General features: G+C 37.3%; 1 long non-coding RNA gene across 1 annotated transcript in view; it reads left to right on the top strand.

Annotated features, from left to right (window-relative positions):
* LOC119700794 overlaps positions 1–9,158 on the top strand; it is a 41,210-nt gene extending 32,052 nt beyond the window's left edge. Inside the window, exon 5 of the long non-coding RNA XR_005256882.1 lies at positions 8,757–9,158. This is a non-coding gene — a long non-coding RNA (uncharacterized LOC119700794). The remainder of the gene's footprint in view (positions 1–8,756) is intronic.
* Positions 9,159–18,332: the final 9,174 nt, after the last annotated feature.

The following is an 18,332-nucleotide window of genomic DNA, read 5'->3' as shown; positions in this document are numbered from 1 at the left end:
GAGAGAGAAGCATTACTCCTGTTGCCTCCACTCTCCCCAGTGTGACATTTGAATAGATGGAGGCCTTTAGGATTTCCTTTCTCTGTCAGAGGTTTTATGTGTTTTCTGTTAGCTTTAATTTTAACACTATAGTCTTATGGCTATTCTTCAGTAAAACTCCAGTCCTTTTATCCTTCTAGTTTATTGGTGAGCACATCTTTCTCATTGTCAGCCTAGCTCCCTGCATCTTCTCCATTGTGCTCTCCCATGAGCTTCACCTAAATCCCTTTGATGACACCAAGCACATTTTTCCTTTGCCATTGTACTTCTTCCTTGCATTTCTATTGATGACCTTGACTATTTCTCTATTTGACACATTTGGAAAGCTGTAAGTACACACTGAGAAATTCTTTGTGATTGTTGTGGTGCAGCTGCTTCTTTTCCCTTTAGTTGTCTCCAAAATCCTGAGAGGACTTTGCCCTCAGAACATGTTCATTATTTTATGCATTTTCCCTGGAGAAAGGAACCTCAACTCAGTGCACCTGAGACAGCAAGCTTACAAAGCACTCTGTCACTCCACGTGAAAATGTAGAGCCATGAGGGATGGCATGGATGTGTTTGTATGGGCTAATAGGGCTGCCCTAGGAAAGCATCCTTGAAACAGTTTCTAGTGTAAGATAAGGCATAAATGGCACTGAATAATGTCAGATAAAATGTTAGTGCAATAGCTGTTCAGATTTGTGACCCCTTTTGTACCTGACCAAAGAGACAAAACTTTTTCCCTCCAGTATAATCTTGTTTCGGCTGAAATTATCAGTAAAATGCATGGAGTTCAATGATTAATGTGGGGTTTTTTTCCTTTCTTCCCTTTTTTCCCCCCAATCATCATTGTTTCTCATACCGTACTGTTTAATACTTCAGCTGAATTCAAAGACTAGGGGCCACATGAGTGCTTCAGAACAATATTAATTTCAACAGACTGGAGGTTTGTAGACAAAATAATGGCTAGCATAACAGTGTGTTAAGAGCAATAAAAGCATTGCCTTCATTTTGCTTCTTCTGCATTTTCACTAAAGCTTGTAATGGCATGAGCTATTAAGAAAGATGCCCATTAAAATTTTAGGAAGTAGTTAATTTTTTTGCCTTTATAGATATAGAGCTACATACAGGTAGATAGAATTGTAGATAAAAGTTGGAACTTTAATCTCATAATTTGAAATACGTAGTTTTTATGATTTCATTTTGCACCATCAGCTGGAGCACACTTACAGATGGAAGTCGCTAGAGGTGAGCTGCACCAGAGGTGAGGTGCATCCCCCAGCTGCACTGCACAAACAACTCGCAGGCTGAAATCAAAGCTGAAGCAGTCTAATGGTAAGAGTGGGCTGCTTTATACAATTCAGGCCAAGCCTTGTAAGGCTTTTTATTTCTGTTGTTCTCTAGTGCTATGCTAGATTTCTCTGTTCACACTTTCTACTGCAGAGCCTGTCAGATTTTGACAAAGTCTCTGTCAAGCTCTGCGTGGTTCATGTGACAGTAAACAGAATTCCTGGCTTTGATCATAGACTTAGTGGGACATGATAGTTAACAGCTTAAATAAAGAGAAAATCCTGCCTTGAGGGGAAAAACCCCAACACCTCACTTTGAAAAAAATAGCTTACTTGAATCTTCTCCTGGATGTGGATAGAGCTTTTTTTTTTTTTTTTTTTTTCAAAATGAATAAAGTGACAGTCTCTATGATGGCAGAGCTTGGTTGGGCTTTGTAGAGTCTGCATTTTCTGACAGAGGACTTATTGCTGAGGGAAATCTCTGCTCACTGTTGATGGATGGTGAATGTTCCTTTTGTTGACCAAAGCTGAGAATTTCAGCCATGAATTTCAGGCCCAGAATTTCAGGCCCAAGGGCCTGTTAATAAAGAGAATTTTCATGATTTTTTTTGGAGATGGTCTAGGTATAAAAAATGGAAGACAGTGGCTAGTACTGAGGCATCAACAGAAATGAAAGGGCACAGGAAGGTCATAAGATGCTGGGATGTACAACGTGCTGAAAGTGGGCCATCCTTAAACTAGATGATATTTTAGGTCTTGTCCAACCCAAACCATCCTATGATTCTCTGAAAAAGTCTGCTAGTGATGAATAGAGTAGCAAAATAACCTTACAATACTGAAAGATATGGCAAGTAAGTACAAAAATATAGACCTGTAAGGAAGGAGAGAAGGGCAGGTGATCCCATGGGGTAGAACAGATGCAAAAAAAAAAAAAAATTGGAGAGAAATAAGGCAGATAAATGAAGAGAAAAAATGTGGTTATTCTTTCAGTCCATGTGGCCTTAGACTGGTTGTAATACCTTTCTGCAGCTGTCTTCTTGAATGGTAGCAGTTGCTAACAGAGCTTGATTATAATTTCTCCCATTTTATCATCTTCTCCTTTAGAGAAGTCTAGACTTCATTAGCAATCATAAGAAAGAAGAGTATTAGAGGTGCCCAGGAATGCCATCTAGAATGAAACAGGCAGGTGTTAAGCAGAATTGATTGACAGTAAATCAGATATAGGAAATTAATTGCCAGGAACAGATAGAAATGGGGAACTGGGGACTGAAAATTATATGGATGTGAGATGGAAACATATTTGTATGATATTTCAGATGCTACAAGAATAGACTGGAAAATCAGGCTAAGAAAAATATTAATAACAACATTGTTGAAGCATATTTCTTAAAATAACAGAAAATATTAAAATATGTAAGACAAGTCAGAGTGCTTTGTGGAGTATTTGATGGGATAAACACATAAAATATGAGACTTGGACTGCATTTGGATGGTGAGTTCAGCTGTGGAAATACCTCTTCTGAATAAAGATAAGCACAAATTATGTGAAAAATTAGGAAATGAAAGGAAAATGTCAGGAAAAATATCAGGAAAAGTAATAATATCCACAAATAGTGGATATCACAAATCCACAATGGCTTTAATAAAAATTAATTAATCCTTTCCACATTTTTAAATAAACAAGTGATGATATGGAATTTTACTGAATCAATTATGTTCTTAATATATGGTATAACAGAATGATTTTATAAAATTATGAATAACATAAATTAATGTATGTGTGTTGCAGTGGAAAAAGAAGATTGAATATTTAAAGCTATCTTCTCAGAATATGCTTAAAATTATATTCAAATAAACCATTCTTAATAATTGCATAGCTGATCATTGAAAATGTTCATCATTCCAACATAGCTTAGGACTTAGAGTAGATTCAAAGAGGCACTTTGTCACACACAGGTGTTGGAACACAAGGTGTTTAATTCTGAAACCCTGTTGTCAATATCACTCAGTGCATGAGGCTTTAGACTGAGTGAGGGGCTACCTAAAATTAGAAAATGTTGGCTTTTTTAGGGCACTTCAGCTAATGACAGTCTGACTTTAAGTTGCTGCGTTCTAGGGTGGAGGTATGATTTCAAGACTGCCAGGACATTTTCCTAAAGCTGCTGTTTTAGGGATGCAAGAGTAACCTTTCCTTTAGGAACTGGAATGGAAGAGAAATAGGCAAACTCCCTTGGCTCCTCAGCGAAGTATTAACTGCTGTGAGTTGACTTATCAATTGCTCTTTTATAAAAATTTCAACCACGTTGCACTTCTCCACAGAGTTCTACTGTTTATTCTTAAACTGGTCCTAAGAGACGGACTAGTAGTGTCCCTATTCCTCTTTTAAAATTCTGTCATTACAAATGAATAAATGGTGAAATTTACTAGGGCAGAAATTGAGTAACAAACAACATGATTCTACGGCCAAGAAGCTAAATAGGGAATCATATTCCGGTCTAATTCCACTTTTGCAGCTTTTCCAACGAGTCTTGATTACATCTGTATTTATTTTTCCCACACTGAAAAAAAAATGATAGTGAGCCTATGTTTAAGAAAGTTGCAATTTTAAACCAGTGAGAATTACTGTAATTCTGTGTTTCTTCACAGATGTAGCCCATGGTGTAAATCTGTGCTACAGACTTGGCCAGTCTGTTGCAGATATGACAGATGGACCTTGCTGGCTTTGGACTCAGCTCTGGCTCTGCCCCAAGCAAGGAGCTGCTGCTTTGCTCCCCAAGACAAAGGCTCCATCACGAAAGGTTAAGAATTCACAACCTGTGTTCTTTGCTGTGCCTCCACTCCAAAGTAGATGCTTGTCACCAAACCAATATCTTTCTGGCTATTTTCACCTCCTACATATGGGCCACAGTTAAGGACTCCCCTGTCACTCTGCTTCTCCCGTGGGGCTGCATGTTTGGTACTTTGGCAGAGGAAAGAAAAGAGGAGTGAAAATATTGTCACTTTCCATATAATCTGAAATCTCGTGGCTAGAGGAAACTACATTTTAACCAATTTCTTGATGATGTTTGAATAATTCAGTATGAAGGGCATTTCATTAACTGTAAACAAAATAATAAAATTGTTCATGTTTCAGAGGATTCAGTTTGTCAGTTCTTAAAGAATACTTCAGTCACATTGAATAAGACATAGAGGACTGTCTGCTATTAAACTCAGGAACTGTACATAAAATCTTGACTACTTTTCATATGTTGCCACAGATTTCTTGTTTTCCTTGGGCAAGCTATCTATTCTTGTTGTCTAGGAAGAATATTAGTGGAAATTTTCCTCTCTAAAACATAATGCTATCTTTTTCTGGTGTTAATCACCTCATCAAATTATTGAACTTCACTGATACGTCCCAGAGGTCTTTGGTTTTATGCCCTTGTATTTCAGTAAGAAAATTCTGTCTTCCCAACAGCCCCAGGCCCCATTCCCCAACTTGCCTTCAAAGATTTCCACAGAGACAGGAAATTCAGAATTTCTCTTTAAATCAAACAGAAACGTGCATCTTGGCCTTTTACAGCCAAGCCACAGTCACTGTTCACAGTCCAAGACATCAGGGAGTCATGCAAATGCAGATATTTTGGCATTGATGCTGTGCCAATGTGCCTTTCTTCTCAGTAGGTTTTTGGTCTTCTCTTGGTATACCAAAGAAAACTTGCATCTGTTCAGATCATGGGTAGATCAAGTTCCTGTCTACCACCAACATACTAATGTATAGTAATGTAATGTATAGTATCAGTAAAAAATACCCCAGAGCCTTGGTGGAATAAAAGAAGAAGGCATCATTTTTTTTTTTTTTTTTTTTTTTTTCCAAAGCAAGGAATGCCACTTCTCCCAGAACAGCAGTAAGTTTGTACCTTGGATTCTAATCTAGAGAGTAGATTTATCTTTAGCAAACTCCTCAGCACAGTGCACCAGTGATAGCCAGGGCACCTGGCAAGGTGTCATAGGGAAGATTCATGAATTCTTGCATTTTCTTACCCTGGTGTTTTTGAACATCTGTTATGACCACTGCTGAAAACAGCATCTTTCACTAGACAGACCTTTTCTCTGACCTAGGATGTCAACTATTTTACAGTTGTAAGTAATTAAGACAATTCATTTTACCTCTTGGTGTACATTTAAACCCCCAGGTTCCCTGATGATGCTAATTTTTTTCTGCTTGAATGAGTTTACATGGTGAAGACATACATTTCTCCAGAAATATCTTTAGTCTTTAGCAGTTTTCAGAATTTTTAACAAAGGACCTTGAAAGCTTAGGGCTTATAATTTTGAACTATCACAATTAAAAGTCAGTGGTCTTTTCTGTCATTTCTTTCTTGACATAAGAAACTAACTAGGGAAGTCTGAGGAGTGGGAGGCAAAACAGAGAACTTTCACAGTGTGTCAGTAGAAGACAGAGCATGGCTAGATTTGCACTTTTCAGGTTGTGAGGGAAATACATGCAATACAGATTTGCCTTTAGAATATAAGAGTGACTATAAGATGTCCCTAGCTGAAATGCAACATTGGATCCCACAGTAAAAAACCTTCATTATTAAATATTGGCTATATAACTGCACAACCCTTTCAACTCTGGATGCTCTACTATACCCGAAAAGCATTCCATTTAATCATGTACCTACATGTGAAGTATTAATCACTTAAAAAAGACAAATAAATACTTTTTTACACTTGTCAGTATTGTATCACGTAGTTGTCAAGTACTGTCTCTTTATGTTTTTAACCAAATACAAAATAAAAAAAAATAAAGCTAATTTGTTTATGCCAAAAGCAAGATTTTTATACCTGAAAACAGGTGTAATACACCTGTTGTTGAAAAAAACACAGGGCTATTACTCCAAAGAACAGACAAGCTTAAAATGTATTTGAAGTTACAAATGGCACACTTACAAATCAACACTTTGCTTTGTTAAATGGTTAGTTTCCAAAATTCTACAACTCTTCAAGTGTTCCTCTGTAATTTTGTATTTCTCCTTGATACAATTTCAGAAGGTAATTAAATACATCTTTAATCAGGCAAGCTATGTACATGCATGCTTGACAGAAGGAGATGTGCTTTGCAATAGAAGATTGAGACCGAGTGAAATGTTCCTGTGCGTTATACCTGGCAGCTGCATTTTAGTGTTTGAATTTTCAGGCACAGGCTCATAATTTAGCAATCCCTAGGTTTTTGGCCCTTGTGGTTGTGTTTCCATCTAAAAATGGTAATTTATTTTCTTAGCACGACACTCTGCTTTTCTTACAGCCCTTTTTGAGACTGTCATACCCCACTGGCAAGTGTATAAAGCCCTAGGACACAGATTGCCGCAACTCATGCAATATCACATTCACTGGCAAGCTCTCGTAATCACTAGTTTAAAAAGGAGCTTATTTCTCTTTCAGTTTATTATGACAACATAATAAAGATGAGACATAAAGAAACATAAAGATGGGGGGAATAAATGAGTGCCAAGTTAATATGTTTTGCCTCGGATTTGTTCATTTAAACTGAATTGTAAAAAACTGCTCAGTGTGAAATTATTTTTCTTTCCTTGTTTCCAGCTGCAGTTTTTGCCTTTCCTATATGAATGCAGTAAGGCAATTCTGAAATATATGTGTATATCTATACATGCACCTGCTAGTGCATAGTTGGAAATATGGTGTGAGGAGGCTTTTCTTTCTTTGAATGTCTGTCCTTGTTTTTTTCTTTAGAAAACTCCTTGATAATTCTAATGTGCATGTTATATTGCAGGAAAATCAATTTTCTTCTGCTTTCTGAACTGTTGAATTTCTGTAAATAATAGCTCCAGTCTCTGTCAAAGGATCAAAGGTTTCAGTTGTATCAGGAACTGTATTTTATATATCCACTGGAAGTTGTGAGATATAATAGCTCTTATGCTAATGGTAGTAGCTAAGTGAATAATGGGTTTCTTTTTTACTTCACCTCCAGTTCAATTTAAAATACTGAAGAATATATTAGAAACTAGAGTCAGAATATGCTAGAAAAAGTCTGCACAGATAAAAGATGGAAAATGTTTTTTTAAGACTTCTTAAAACTGACTTATTTTCATGTATTTCCAAATTTCAATGTCATATACCTAAAAATTAAAGGAAATTTTGAAACAGTAAGTTCCTTAATAATATGTGCTGAAATAATTCACCTGGCAACATTATTGCTCAGTCTCTGATGCCATATTTATTTTTTCCTTATGGATCCTGGGTCTATTTCCTCTAACAGTACCGGTCAAAGCAAAACTAGTTAGTGCATGTAATAATTTCTTACAACATCTGCTCCTGGTGAAACTGCTTCTGATGACCTTGGAGAGCCAGCCACTCCCAGGTTTCCAGGGACTTCAATAGATCATGATGCTGAAGATACAGCTGGGTTGGCTTGATGTTAAGGAGCCCAAAATGCTGTCCTGTAACCAGCATGGCAATAAATTCTGTCCTTGGAGTAAGTTCATACTTTGATTGAAGTGACCCAGCCACTGTCCTCAACATTGCAAAGAACCTGCGAGAGGACCGAGTCTCTGGTCTGAGCCTCAATGTGAAAGAAAAATTCATTCCTGCAAACAGCCAAGTACCTGGATGACAGACATTGGATAGCTGCAAGGATCTGACACCTGAATATGTGTGGGATTGGGAAAACCTGTCTGAGGCCTTGCAGTTACAGCAGGCAGGATGATTGATGGCTTTATACATCTACCTCCTGCGTTGTACCTCGGTGCTCATGCTTCACAGGATGGATGGAGCGCAGGAATTCTGAGACAGGTTGAAGGATGTCGCTACCTGTACAGACAAAATAACACTTGTCTCAGGGCACCAAAGAGTAGGTTTCTTACCCTGAAGGATTTTGTCAGGAAACAGAGTAGACTGCTCTATTAGGAAGTGCGAGCCAGGAGCCAATGGCGACAGCCAGGCTGGAAAGGCAGTGCCCTCACTCTCAGGCTGAAGTCTCTACACTAAGAAAAGAGGAAAGAAAGGGTTCAATAACCAGATTCAGCTAACAGCCCAGTGATGAAGGGGCAAGTCTGTAGTGAAGGGACATGCCTGAGGTCAGGCCATTATGACAAGTCAGGAAGGCAAAGAAAAATGCAATTTTTCTTTGTGCGTGGAGACACAGCTCACCTCCATGATAACTCAGGCTAGAGCAAGAGATGGAGTGCAGCTGAATTAATGCTCAGGAGGTTGCATGGGTTGGGGTCCCATTAAGACTTCCCACAACGTCGCTGTTTCTATGGCACTCAGATCTAAACACATACAGTTGTGCTGTATCACTCTTGAACACAGCCAGGTAAGCATCCAGAAAAGGAGAGAAGAGGTGAAGGGGAGAATGACAGACAAAGACAGTTATTTACTGGTATAGGACAGACTATGGCATTGAGAGAACTATAGTTAATGTGACTCCTTGTCTCTTGATTGCAGGCGCTTTTCTTACCTTGCCAGGCTCAACGTGCAGTGCGTCTGTCAGCAGTGTTGGAGTTGGTACCACAGGACTGCCGTGAAAACCGCAGTGAGGTGTCCAAGGTAAGCAATGAGAGAAGCTTCATGGGACAGGAACTGAAGGAACTTATGTACCAAGAGGGCTTACATGAGGTACAGGAGAATTTACAATACCCTGGGCGAGAGTACCTCTTCATGTGAGCTAAGATGCAGTTTGTGAACCCCCAATGGACCTGGAGGTTTCTTCAATTTGGTCACAGGTACTGGATGGCTTTTGGCCCCAAGGGCGTGCCTGAGGGCAACACAAACATTGCCTCTCATTAGGTATTGCATCTTGTATCCTGCCTGTTTGTGCAGAGATGTCCTGTTCACTGAACTAAGCATCCCAATGGAAATGTATCACTTGCCCCCTAGCCAGGAGCATGAAGTTCATCATTCCCACATGATGACATACGGCTCAAAGGAGAAGCAAGAAGCTCTTTGGGAAAATCCTGCAGATTTCTAGCTCAGGAGTCTGTTTTGGGATAATACAGTGCTGAACTGGTGTAAGTAGAGATGCCTCAGGGTTTTATTGTCTTGGAGTTAAATCACAGAGGCGGATACCCAAAACTGGTCCCAAAGAGGATGTCAGGTTAGCTGTGGAGGGCAGAGCTCTTGAAGAAGAATGTGTCTTTAATGCTGCTTTTTGTTATGGGGAGACAGAGCTGCTGTTTTCTGGGCTCTGGAGAAAGACTGGGATGGTGTGAGGGGAGAAGTGTATAATGTACACAATACATCTAAAACAGGGATGTTATGAAACAAAGAATGTAATGAAAGAAAACACTGAGTAGAAAAAAGAGCTGATAAAACCAGTGAATAATGGGAAACCTGAGAGAGGAATGAAAGACATGAAGATGAAAATTGTGTGAGAGAATATAAAACTAAGTGAAGACACAGAAAGATAAACTGTAATTTAAAGACGTTTAAGAGGTGCCTTTTCAATCAGCTTTTAAAATGTCTTTGAATTAATTAATGGCAAAATTATTTGCTGCAGAGTGCTGTCTAGGGGAATATGGTTGGTAGAACATTTACTAGTGTTTATCATTTTGTACAACAGCCATATGAGTTCTTTCATTAATTAAATTACTGTGCATTTTAGTGGCACAGTACCTTCTGAAATCAGGAGCAGTGCCTAGTCCTGACCTGACATCTTGACGCAGTTAACATTTTGGAAAATATTATTAAAGACTGATTGAAATGCTCTCTGGTAAATCCTATGAAGATATCATAGAAGGTCACGCTTTTTAATACCTTCAATGTTTTTCAATACCTTTCCAAAAGTACATATTAAAAGATTGGTGTGCCTCTCCATACATGAAATTTGAAACTCACATATTTTGCTGGAGAATTAATTGCCAATTTTTGATTGGTCTGAAAGAATATTATTTTTTAGCCAATAAATGAACTGAGGAAAGATCAGTTTTTGACATTGGAGATCTCTAATTTGTCAATGGAAAATGATTCATAGTGAACTATTACATTATATATGAAATCTATGAATCAAAGCAGCTATGTAATATTGCAGACCTAAGATCAATTCCTTAAAACAATAACGTATTTAATGTTGTGTATGCAAATGAACCAGTGACCGTTCCATTAGTAATATTAGGCATGTGCATATGTCTTTGCAGATTTGGAGCTTAATTATTTCCCAATTTTTGTCTTTCAATTTAAGCATATTGTCCAGACAACAAAGGTTTTGACAGCCCTAAACTAGTATAATCTTCTTTCATTTATTCAACAAATGTCTGAAGCACTTTTAGGCAAATTAAAAAAACTCTTTTTTGTGACTTTGTACTTCCCTGTACATCATCGATGTTTTAGCAAAACAAAATAAGAAAAAGTGACATCTCGTATCTTCCATTTTAAAAACTCCACAAAATAAAACCTACATAATAATTTTGCAAATGCTAGCTTTCAGTTCTTCAAATGATTTATGCTTATGCTGATCTCACACCTGTGAGTATTTGTATAGGTGCAGAATCAAGGTAATTGGTAGGAATTTAAACCTGTTTGGTAACAGACTCTACTGTCTATGTAGCTCTCACCACAAAGCAACTTCTCTTTTTATGATCTTTTGCATAATGCCAGTACTGAAAGAGTAGTTTACTTTGTTTTAAATGCTAAAATGGTGTAGAAGTTTTCAAAATACCTTGCTGTCTGACAAGGAAAAATCATATTCTATATACTAGGTAGATTTGACTGCATCAGGCTGGCAATTCTTTAATATGTGTTTATTTATTAAAAACATAACCAAGCAAAACCAAACAAAAACCACAACCAAAAGCCACAAAAAAGGGGCAGTTAAATACATGGGTAAGATATAAAAACATTTTAATCAGTGTTGCAGAATACCTTTTTTATAAACTGATAAGTACTTCTCACCATACATAGCACCATTGCATTAGGACTTTAAATGCTTAAAATAGCATTTTTTAAACTCTCAGGCAAATCAGAAGAGTGGTTTTACAACTAAAGTGTGAAACTCTCACCTTGTTTCATACACAAAACTATTCTTTTGCACACTAAAACAGCAGGGTGACCTGGGCCAAAAATAAATGTGACTTCTACATGGTTTTCAAAATGAAGACATAGTCACATGTTATTGGATAGATAATTTTACATATTTTCATTTAAGTAAGCTGGATAGTCAAGGTATTTTTAGTCTATTTATGAGTCAAGCAATAGATACATGGAAGAAATTAATTTTGACTACAAACCTTAAGCTTTTTATCTCAGTATTCTGTAATGCGTTCCAAGATCTAAACAGCTCAACCACAAAAATGTCAAGTAGTGAGTCTAGTTTGAAATACAAACACAAAGTCTGACTTGCCTTAAGCAGTTAAGATAACATGATGTGCTGTTCCTCAGTAAGAAATCCATTCAAATGTGTTTAGCATCATGCACCCGACGCACTGCCATAGCAGTATGTTTTAAAGGTACGCTCTGATTTAGCATGCCAGGCGACTGACACATGAGCACCTTCTTCCTGTTATTTTGCTGAAAGTCTGTAGCTCTCAAACTCTTACTCCAACATTGTCAGATACCTTTACAGACATTCTTACAGAGAAAGTAGTTCCATTTTATGGTTAAAATGGGCATTGCTTTCCTGCCCATTCCTTATCAACATTTTAATCAGATCTTGAATTAACTTTGAATTTCTCTCTGCAGCTCTCTAGTTCCACTTTAAAATGAAGAAACCTTTGGGATCTTTTCATTTTTTGTAAACATTTTGTCATTTCTGCTTTGTAGACAACCACAGGTTATTTCCATAGTTGTGATTTTTTTATGTTTAATACTTTTGCATTGGTATTTTTTCCTTTGCGTGAAGTCTGTATGCTGCCTTGCTAAATACTTGCTCTTGAATTTGGGCAATCTTTACAGCAGAGCTGTGGATCATTACAGTTAGCAATGACTTGAGACCCCTCAATGATGTAGATTCAAACTTAGATAGAGAAATCAGCAGCATATTATTTCTTAATGCACTGGATCTTTGCAGGCACCAAGCTTCTTTGTAGAGGTGGTATCCTCAAACATAAGAAAGTAACCTAATAATCTATTGAAGCAGAAGAGATCCATAGCAAAGGATAATTAGAAACAATCATTGAACCTGCTTGAAACTTGAATCCCTTCTCTGTTTATCTTTTTTGCCTGTAATTGGCACAAGAATCACATAATATGATTATAAATGGATTTGTGCATCTACCAGCCTTTCCCAACTTTTAAATTATTAAGATACTTTTATTTTAATCAAGTTTCTTCCTTTAAAACCTTGTCACTGATGTAACTTTTTTTTCTTCACTCATAAATTAATTCCTGTCTTGTGGGATGAAGAATGTGTTTTCACAATTTTCCCAAAACAGACTGAAAGTAGACTTCTCTAGCTAAAGAAAAGGTACCAAAGAGGTACTAATTCAGCCTCATGTTGTCTCCCATAGTTGTCCGGGAGTCTTCTTGGTCCTTAAATTTGTTTTATGAAGCTGCACAGATGTAGAAATTACAAAATACACAATTTGGGGAAAAAAAAGCGCACATATTCTTCAACAATTTTGATGTTGCAGAGGAATCTCTGAGCTGCCATGTCTCCCCAGAGACCTTTGAAGTTGCCTGGATATTGCCTGTTCAGGGACACCTAAACTTGATAATGTTATCTTCCAAATGCGTAAAATGTCAATATCCAAGGAGTATTCCAGTCTCCAACAGAAAGCACTGCCAGCTAAAAAAGTACTTTTCACCATGAAAAGTATGATATGCAGTTCATAAACCACAGAGAATAGTTCAGCAGTGAAGGTACTGAAGTCTTTAGTTTTATTCAACAGCCAACCAAGTTTACGTCTTCATACAGGCTGTTTGCGTTCTTGATTGTCATATTTCTTAATTGCTTCATATTGAAAATGAGTCATGACCTTGCTATCATTTACATCCTTAATATTTTCTCATGATTTACTGACTTTAAATTAGAGCTGAAAGTATTCAATGTACTTGAAAATTTATAACCTTCAGCAAAATGCTTCAGCTATGAATTTGTCAAGTAAGAGAAAACAATTTTGACACATTTAGACCCCTTGACCTTTTATGGATGAAAATGAACAAAACACTCAACAATCTGATGGAAAAGACTGGAGAGGGGAACACTTGGTAGGACTCAGTTGTCAGTTTACCCAATACATCTCCTTAAATGAGCAAGGAGAATGACAAAGCCATTTGTAGACATCTGCAATTCCAGTTTCCAGTTAAAGGACATATATCAATTCTACAGATCAACTTGTGGTTGTGGAAGGAAATAAGAATTCATGTTGGAACATTCTAAACAGGAATAAAACAAAGAGCTTGGCCAGACATGTAGAGTTGTAACAATCCATTCGGGATCACGTTAGTCTCAATAAAGCACATACAATCAGTAAATACTTACCTGTACCTAATCAATACCAAAAAGTAGTTTTCAAAATTTCTCTAGAATTAAGACAAAAAGTGTAGATTCACAAAATTGTAATGGAGTTTTGTTCATTGAGGTTTTTTTGTTGTTTTGGTTTGGGTATTTTTGTTTGTTTGGTTTTGTTTGTTTTATTTTATTTTCTTTTTTGGTTGGGTTTTTTTTTGGTACAGACATGATAGTCATATTTATAGACTTAAAATTTGCTTCACAGCAAAACAAATATGAAATTTGTGGCAGAATTTGAATCTGCCCCAAGCAAATTTTAAGAAGACCCCAACTCAGAAAGCCTCTAGTCCTGCAACTGAAGATTGATAGACATTTTACTGTCAGACCCCAAGCCAAGGAACCAATAGCCTGGGATATACTTTGCCATATATTCACCTCAGTTCAGATGTATTTAAATTACAGCAAATGAATACATAATAACATCTGGCTTTACAGACTTTGCTCATTTAAAAATAGCTTTAATGTTAGAGCAGGAGAAAATGTTTACCATGGTTACCATGTTCAAATAGGGAACACTATGCAAAATGGTCACTACTTTTGACAGTGGTTTCACAGCAGAGAAAGATATTAGTGCTTACGACAAAGCTGCCTTCCAGACAAAGGCCAGGGCATTAGGAATCAATAAAGAAAAAAAAAATAAAAGGTGAGAGTGGATTCATTTAGTCAGAGAATAAGGGGTTGAGATGGAACTAGTTCAAAAGAGAGAAGTGGTACAGGTGTGTGGTATATTGAAAGTGAGTTCGTACTGTACATTTGCAGATCTTGTGCCAAGTGCTTGTATTACTGATGTGGAATGTAGTGTGGTGTAAATGCATGAGAAAGGAGTCTGTTTAAAATTTTGGCTCCTAAAATGAAAGTCTCAGAGAGTCTCAGAGACCTCCCAGGGCATTTGGGCCACACAAAGCTGATGTTTCATATTTGCATCACAGGCTGTTATGCCGAGAGCTTTCTATGTTGTTCTTAATGAAGAGAACAGACAAAGGCAGCACTGTAAGTCAAATTCCCCTAAAGACAATGTAACTAGGCCAGCTGACACACCGAGGCCTTGCTGAATAGAGACAAGTGCTGCTCACCCCCCTTGCACACTAAAAGCTGTGTCAAATACCTAAAAGCTTAGTAATGCTCTTGCAGTCTTAATATAGCTCATGCACTGTGTACTTGTGCTTGATGAGATGGACCCTTCAGAAGTTCCAGCAGCTGGAAGATGACATCTATTTTATTTGCAAATTGTGGTTAGTTTTCTCCAGAAGCTCAAAACTTCAGGAAATTTAGTATTCAAAGAAATAACTAGAACCACTTCCTCGTAGAAACTTGTCCTCCTGATCCTGCCTGCCAAATATCTAGTGCATGATCCTGACCGTAAAGCTAGTCCATTTCTAAGGGATTTGGGAGAAAACTGGGAGAAATGTTTGAGAGCTTGAACAGCAGACTACTAGGGATCTCCTGTGTGTGTGTCCATGTGTTTTGTGCATATGTGCATTTCTGTTTCAGCTGTTCTGAACTGATTAATGAGTTTTCTCAGCTACCAGACAGAATTACTGCTGCAGTACTAAAGATGCTGGTTCAGTTCTGTAGGGAACAAAATGTGTCGCTGAGACTTAGCAGTGTAAATGCAGCAGAGTGCAGCAAGGAGTGCACCCCACTGGGTTCACTCTCAGCATTTCACAAAGAGCCTGTATTGTAAAAGTAGAAATGTACTTTCAGCTCTCCTGGGTTCTAAGGGTGGGAACTGTGCTCCCATCCTTTTTGCCATCAGCTTCTTCCAAGAACATACATTCGGAGCAGGAACTCTGAAACAAACTCCTTAATTCAAAGTGTGCAACTCTTACAGGTCTCATGGAAACACCTTGTATGCCATCAGTTGTACAACAGGTGTGGTAATGAGCAAGGTGCTGATTTAAAATTCTGTTGTGACCTCTATGATTTCCATGTAATCTGAAATGCTGAACTCTAATTTTCATGGTCTGACCTGTGCCACACCACAGGATCACAAGTTCCTAGCTGACCCTAGATCTAAATGTACAACTTCTGCTGACAACTGCAAAATGTGGTGTAGCATATAACAGGAGAATGGATTTAAACCAACAGAGGGTAGATTTAGATTAGATGTTAGGAGGAACTTCCAACACAAACCATTCTATTATTCTATAAATGCTCTGGTTAGAGCATAAGCAGTAAAAAGTAGTGGGTATAACCAATGCAACTGAAAAGTCTGATTTGGTTCTGTGGCAGTGACCAGAGTGGTACAGAAATGAATCAATACTAAAATTCTGTCTGTTTATGTATGTAGTCTTCCATGGAGGATATGCTTTACTAACATTTTTGGCACAATGAGCCAATGAGATTTAAACTGCAAAAGGGAGCTATATATTCAAGATAGATATAAAAAGAAATGCGGAACTTTCTTTTAAGGGCCTTGGGACAAAGCTGTAAATATGAATAACATCAGCAGGTTGGATGCATTTTAGAATCCAGCTTATTGTTGTGCTATGCCTTAAACAAGCAATTTTAAACAATGTAGTTTAGAATAATAGAGTAGTTTAAGTTGGAAGGGACAGGAGTTTCAAAGTCTACAGTTTTTGCTGTAATTAGAAATGAATTTTTAAAAGGTTTTTTTTTGTTGTTATTCTTGTACATAAGTGGTCTATCAAGTTTACTGGGTTTCACAACATACCCTAAAGCTCCATTTTTTTTTATGAAAGCTACTGGTTATTTCCTTCTTCATCAAGGTCTATTTTACAATTTTTGCTAGTAGTCTTACAATTTTCTTCACTACCACACTCTGATATGACAGGGTTTGTGTTCAAGTAAAGCAATTTAGAAGAGAGAAACAGCATTATTAACCTCTGACCAATGTGTAACATTAAAGCAACAAAGATATTTGTAGTTGTATTATTCTAATTTATTTCTACAGTGATGGAATTCTTAAATTTACTCGCTGACAGAGGGTAAGACCTATGCCAACATTTAGTCTGAGATTTTCAGAAAATGGAGGATAAATTTAGGCTTTGATGTATCTTATGACATTCCAATTCATACCCAATATTCACAGCAGTCAAAAATAGCTCCCTAGGAGTACAACAGGACAAGCTCCATAGCAGCTGTCAATATTGCATAGCCTAAATGGGCTCGGACAAGGTGACTGTTCATCACCTCCAGCTCTGCACATATTAAGACTCCTGTCAGTGAAATACACTCAATTTCACTAGGTGACAGCTTGCCTCTGGTATGTCAGCAGAAAAACATGAGTATTATGTAGACACTTTTCTCAGATTGGCGTGGATTATATTTTGCCTTAATAGGTAGTTATTATTTTTAAAAAGATAAATTGCTGGAAATTACTCTTAGCAAAACAGCTCAGAGCAGAAAAAATTAGAAAGGACAATAATTTGATCAACAAAAGAGAATTATTGAAATTGGACATTTCCCTTGACAGAACAATCTCTGGGGGTTATGGGATTAGAATAATGAGGCACAGCAGTGTGAACTATCCTGTCTTCCAACAATGCTTCCCTCCCATGACAGTAGAAGAGCACAAGCATAAAATCACTACTCTGTACTTATCAAGAGCACCCTGACAAAACAGTGTGATACCTCAAGGGTAATGCTCCAGAGGTACATAGAGACTCAGATTCTCTTCAGAATACTGATAAACTACACTGCTTAAATTAGAATCTACAACTATTTTAGCAGTCAGGAAGCTTGTTGTGAAAACCTTGGCCCGCACCTTGGAACAATATGAAATTCAAGAAGATTTGCCAAATTAAATGCTTGGATTAGGTTACTCACCCTCAGAAAAACAAGCTGGTGAAGCAGTAGTACCACAGGAGAAAATTATGGTAGCAGATAAATAATTACCATAATTCAGTAATGTAATCTTACAGCATAGAAAGAAGATATTATTATAAAGTGTGCTAACAGAGTTGCCATATAAATTAGATGTCTGAAAATTTCAGAGACTGGAAAAAATAACTTTTCTGTAACAACTCTGGCCTTGTTAAGTATTGCAGTTGAAGAAGAGAGTCAGTCTCCTGTCCAGTTAAAATGTGTTGTTGTTTAGTGGACAGTCTTCTGTCCAGTGAAAATGTGTTCCTCTATTGTACAAGTGAACAAACCCTAAACTATAACTCAAATGTTATGGAAAAAATTATGGTAAAGCTAATCTGAAGATTTCCTAATCAGGAAATTTCTACTTTTCAGGATACAGCCACAGGAGGTCCACTTTGTAAGGACTGGATGATATTTTTTATTCATGCAACAGTACTATATTAATGGGACAAGCCACTCTGTATAATAAGGACTGAACTATAGTCCACAGCAGTCACTTTCCCAGAGGGGCACGCAGTAGCAATGTTTTTAAGACCCTGTAGATCATCATCACAATGCATTAAATAGCTAGTGACAGACTGTTTTGTCAATAGAGAGATTGTTTGTAAATAGGACAGCTGGAAGCTGACTGTTAGTGAGTCAGGAGTCACAGAAAACTTCATAGTGAAAGACAGAATTAGAGTCCCTGGCTCTTAATTTAGCCCTTATTCATGAATTACATCCTAAATTGTCTTAAAAATTGAATTTAA

This window comes from Motacilla alba, chromosome 4, assembly GCF_015832195.1.
Source record: "Motacilla alba alba isolate MOTALB_02 chromosome 4, Motacilla_alba_V1.0_pri, whole genome shotgun sequence".
Lineage (NCBI taxonomy): Eukaryota > Metazoa > Chordata > Aves > Passeriformes > Motacillidae > Motacilla > Motacilla alba.
Note: the sequence above shows the minus strand (reverse complement) of the source record. Positions and strands in the feature narration are given on the sequence as shown.